This window comes from Polistes fuscatus, unplaced genomic scaffold, assembly GCF_010416935.1.
Source record: "Polistes fuscatus isolate 324 unplaced genomic scaffold, CU_Pfus_HIC Scaffold113, whole genome shotgun sequence".
In the NCBI taxonomy this organism is placed as follows: domain Eukaryota; kingdom Metazoa; phylum Arthropoda; class Insecta; order Hymenoptera; family Vespidae; genus Polistes; species Polistes fuscatus.
Genome location: NW_025113013.1, coordinates 5,211 through 10,603, shown reverse-complemented (window position 1 = coordinate 10,603; position 5,393 = coordinate 5,211). Strand labels below are relative to the sequence as shown.

At 30.2% G+C, this 5,393-nt stretch overlaps 2 non-coding genes across 2 annotated transcripts; one reads left to right on the top strand and one right to left on the bottom strand.

The window, feature by feature from the left end:
- Nucleotides 1–1,259: 1,259 nt before the first annotated feature.
- LOC122526647 lies at nt 1,260–1,479 on the bottom strand. Its single transcript, XR_006306136.1, has one exon. It is a non-coding gene; the product is annotated as a small nucleolar RNA U3 (small nucleolar RNA).
- Nucleotides 1,480–4,587: 3,108 nt separating this feature from the next.
- Nucleotides 4,588–4,807, top strand: LOC122526646. Its single transcript, XR_006306135.1, has one exon. It is a non-coding gene; the product is annotated as a small nucleolar RNA U3 (small nucleolar RNA).
- The last annotated feature ends 586 nt before the right edge of the window (nt 4,808–5,393 follow it).

Sequence of the window (5,393 nt, the reverse complement as noted above, 5' to 3'; positions counted from 1 at the left end):
TTGAAACTCTTTACTTACGAGTCTCGATTTATTAGTAGTAATAAGCTAACGCTTTTTCCCGAGAAATAATTTTTCTACACAATTATGTAAGATCGTATGAATAATTAAAAAAAAACGACATTACTTGATCTTACATTCTTTTATATTCGCTTCAGAATTTAAGACATTTTTTATATCAAATATGAACACGCAATAAACATTTAAAAAATTGTAAATTTCAAAACGTAAATTTAATAAGGTCATTTGTTTTCCAAAATTTACTTTTTACCATTAGCCGACGTATTCAACAGTCTTAGAAACAATTGTAGTTTTTGTTGCATCTTAGATTCAGCTTATTATTATACTTTATTAGGTTTTGTATGAGATTTGATTTTAAAACACATCAAAATACATTTAAGATTGCTAATAGATATTAATAGTGTAATGTTTGTCGAGATGCGAACAGTAGTGACTTTAGACAATATTTGTACATATATGTTAACGGAATAGTACAAAATTCAGGTAATGTTAGCAGTCCAAGTAAGAAATTCGGAATTATAAACAATACCAAAATATCGGAAAAGGTGGAAATATATTCAAATTTCTCTAATTTCTTAGATCTTCTTCTTCTTCTTCTTCTTCATTCTTTAGTTTAGACAAGTTGCCTGTTTCGTAACGACGTTTTTCTGCCTATTGCACTGTTAATGCAATCGCAGTTTCTTCTGTTTAATGCAGTCGCACCATCTTTTTTGTGGGCGCCCCGTACTTCTGCGGCCAATCGGTGACTTATCCCGTGCAATTCTGACGATTCTTCTGTTGTCCATTCTGCTAATATGTTCGTTCCATTCTTTTTTTTTACTTATTCTGAGGCAGAGTGTCGTTTCTATGAGCAGCAATGTTTTTTTTTACGTTGGGTAGGGGGCTAACCGGATCCAACAACCTTCCTCCTTTCCCCGGGCTTAGACCGGCCACATGATCGCTGACCTTGATCCGTCCAGCGATCATGCAGGCGGAGTTCAAATAAGTCTACGTCAGTAAATTATAATCAACTACCATTTTTTGGCAGTTTGAAGCAACTGATAACCACACAAATAATCTACAGCTTCTCGTGGGTCACCGGTGATTTCATTACAAATAATGCATTGAATACAATTATACACGTTTTCTTGTTTCGTAAAGTAATCAATAACAGTGATTCTAAACAAGTTTTCACTTCTATAATCCTTGTAAACAAAAATTTTACAATTAAATATAAGTTTAATTAAAATACTCCTTTACTATCTACTCAAAGATCTCCACTTCACTTAGCTCTTTTTATTAAGTAATAAGAGTAAACACACATCAGTGACCAAAATCTTGACGTTACAACCAAAATACTAAGTCCGTCCTTCCCTGCTAAAAAAAAAGAACAATAGCTGTCATAGTAGATACATCGACTTAGCTTTGCGAAAAGCAGTATTGAATATATACTACAGAGATGATTTCATGAAGTACAATCTAAAATTTTACTTCTACTCGAATCTTATTTATAGATCAAATATAGTATTTTACTTATAAGAAACGGAAAATGGTATTCGCTCTCTAGTGACTAGTCAAAGAAGTCACTGATTTTTCACATATACAATATGTAACTCTCTCGAGTAACTCTCTCGAGTTACAAAGAGAACTTGTGTTGAAATAGTTTTATCTTGTTAATTTTTTGTGTTTTCCATTTACTAGTTGTTGTTTTTAGTCTTTAAAAAATTGTATACGATTCCTGGATATTACTAATGCCACATTTTATAACCATCAAATTTATTTCTCGTTAAAGTTTCTTATGCGTGTAATACTAACAACTGGAAATATTTTCTCAAGTATTCCTATTTAGTGAGATTAATGATTGTATAATGCTGTAAAAGAATATTAATTAAAATGTTAAATAAAAACATTTTTTACTTGTGATTGAATCCTTTTTAATGTTATAAATTGTTAATTTTCTGTAATATTTAAATATTTCGACCCTGCATTAAGAATGTTCGAAAATTATTTCTAAAAACCAACATTATATGGAAGAATATTGCTATTTACGTCTGTTCAACAGATTTATAAGATTTCTAAAAAGTATTTTAATCAAGCTAGTATTACATATTCTTGAATTTAAAAGAATTAAATATTTCGAATCGTTTACCCTATAGGTCATACGGAAAGTTTTTCCGTTTATAACAAACAATGTTAAGTCACAGGTCATCGGAGGCCCTGGGAAAGATTTCTTTTAAATATAAGTAAAATGACAATGCAGCATAATACATTGTAATCGCATGCAATTTGGAGAGCCTAACGGCATAATTAACAATTCTAATTAGATCTATTTGATTGTCTATATAAACAGCGGTTTCAATGAGCAGCTTTATTTGCCGTACGAATTAGATGTTAGTAGTTTTGCTCGTGTGAATACATATAGCAAATATGAAGTTAGAAGGCTTATAAGATAGTGCAGTTGTTATCTCTGGAGTTTTGGGAAAATTTCCAAAGTGTGACAATATTAATGATTTAAAGTCGAATCTAATGAATGGCGAAGGTTGCGTGTCTTCAGATCATACAAGATGGAAATTCGGTAAGAATATATATATGTTAAATTATATTTCATACAGAAATTTATTACATTACAGTATGTTATTTTTGAGTAACATGAATTATTATTTTTTAGATCATTCGTCTAAAGTACCATCGCGTTTAGGAACTGTTTCTAATTTATCTAAATTCGATAACTTTTTTTTTGGAATTAGTGCAATGCAGGCACCATTTATTCCTCCAGAATTAAGAATGGCAATGGAAGTAACGTTTGAAACGATCATTGATGCTGGAATAAATCTTGTAGAGCTACGGAACAAAAAAATCAATGTTTACAGGATATTGAGTTTATTTGAGGCAAGTAGTAATACCATGGAACGCTGGAATCAGGTAAGTAATTAGGTCGATCTAATAGCTTCTATGTAAAGGTTAAATCATTCAATGTGTGATTGGTTTTATTTTCTTATTGTCAAATCGATATATTCTACTTGGGTTATGCCAAGCTATGCTATCAAACCGGATCTCATTTTGTATGGGTTTAACAGGCTCAAGCTGCACTATCGATTCAACCAGCACATCAAGTTCGTTAGCAATTCAAAAAGCGTACGAAGCTATAAAAGCTGGAGATTGCGATTACGCGATTGTTAGTGGTGGTGTTGTAAGCTTACGTTCCAAACATCTTACCAACTGTATGATTTAGGTAAAATAAGAGTTTACTCTAGGTTTAATTAATTCCAGTTCTTGCATGTGAAGGCAAAAAATCAATTTTTCTTAGATTTTTTTCATTTCAATGATAATTAAAAGTCTTAGAATACAAGTTGAATTTTTTCGTAATTTTTAAATAATTTTTTGTTTTGTGCATTCCATTATTTAGGTTTATTGTCAACAGACGGGGTAAATAGATCTTATGATAAAAAAGCATCTGGATTCTCGAGAAGCGACTCGATAGGATCAATTTTCCTTCAAAGGGCCAAAAATGCAAAGATGATATGAAGACACGCAATCTTCTCCATTATTAGATTCGACTTTAAATCATTATATCGTCATACTTTGGAAATTTTCCCGAAATTCCAGAGATGACAACTGCACTATCTTATAAGCCTTCTAATTTCATATTTGCTATATGTATTCACACGAGCAAAACTACTAATATCTAATATGTACACCAAATAAAGCTATTCATTGAAACCGCTGTTTATATAGACAATCAAATAGATCTAATTAGAATTGTTAATTATGCCGTTAGGCTCCCCAAATTGCATGCGCTTACAATGGATTATGCTGCATTTTCATTTTACTTATATTTAAAAGAAATCTTTCCCAGGGCCTCCGTTGACCTGTGACTTAACATTGTTTGTTATAAACGGAGAAACTTTCCGTATGACCTATAGGGTAAACGATTCGAAATATTTAATTCTTTTAAATCCAAGAATATGTAATACTAGCTTGATTAAAATACTTTTTAGAAATCTTATAAATCTGTTGAACAGACGTAAATAGCAATATTCTTCCATATAATGTGGTTTTTAGAAATATTTTCGAACATTCTTAATGCAGGTCGAAATATTTAAATATTACAGAAAATTAACAATTTATAACATTAAAAAGGATTCAATCACAAGTAAAAAATGTTTTTATTTAACATTTTAATTAATATTCTTTTACAGCATTATACGAATCATTAATCTCACTAAATAGCAATACTTGAGAAAATATTTCCAGTTGTTAGTATTACACGCATAAGAAACTTTAACGAGAAATAAATTTGATGGTTATAAGAATGTGGCATTAGTAATATCCAGGAATCGTATACAATTTTTTAAAGACTAAAAACAACAACTAGTAAATGGAAAACACAAAAAATTAACAAGATAAAACTATTTCAACACAAGTTCTCTTTGTAACTCGAGAGAGTTACTCGAGAGAGTTACATATTGTATATGTGAAAAATCAGTGACTTCTTTGACTAGTCACTAGAGAGCGAATACCATTTTCCGTTTCTTATAAGTAAAATACTATATTTGATCTATAAATAGGATTCGAGTAGAAGTAAAATTTTAGATTGTACTTCATGAAATCATCTCTGTAGTATATATTCAATACTGCTTTTCGCAAAGCTAAGTCGATGTATCTACTATGACAGCTATTGTTCTTTTTTTTTAGCAGGGAAGGACGGACTTAGTATTTTGGTTGTAACGTCAAGATTTTGGTCACTGATGTGTGTTTACTCTTATTACTTAATAAAAAGAGCTAAGTGAAGTGGAGATCTTTGAGTAGATAGTAAAGGAGTATTTTAATTAAACTTATATTTAATTGTAAAATTTTTGTTTACAAGGATTATAGAAGTGAAAACTTGTTTAGAATCACTGTTATTGATTACTTTACGAAACAAGAAAACGTGTATAATTGTATTCAATGCATTATTTGTAATGAAATCACCGGTGACCCACGAGAAGCTGTAGATTATTTGTGTTGTTATCAGTTGCTTCAAACTGCCAAAAAATGGTAGTTGATTATAATTTATTGACGTAGACTTATTTGATCAAATTACTTCATATAGTTCACCACTGAAAAAAAACTATAAAATATTACAGGAAATTAGCAATATTGTTTCAACTGATTACTTGTGTTATAAATTAAATGGCCTTATACTATTAAGTAATTCGAAAAATATTTTTATCACCGATTTTAGAATGAAGTAAGCGATCTATTTTATGAAATGTTCTGACGAAGAAGATTGCATTTTATCAAACAATTCCGTACAGAAATAACGTTGCTACATGTCATGCATATTTTCCTTGTAATCATAAAATTATTTTGCATATTTTATACGTCATAATTTTTTTGAACTTTTCCATATTCAG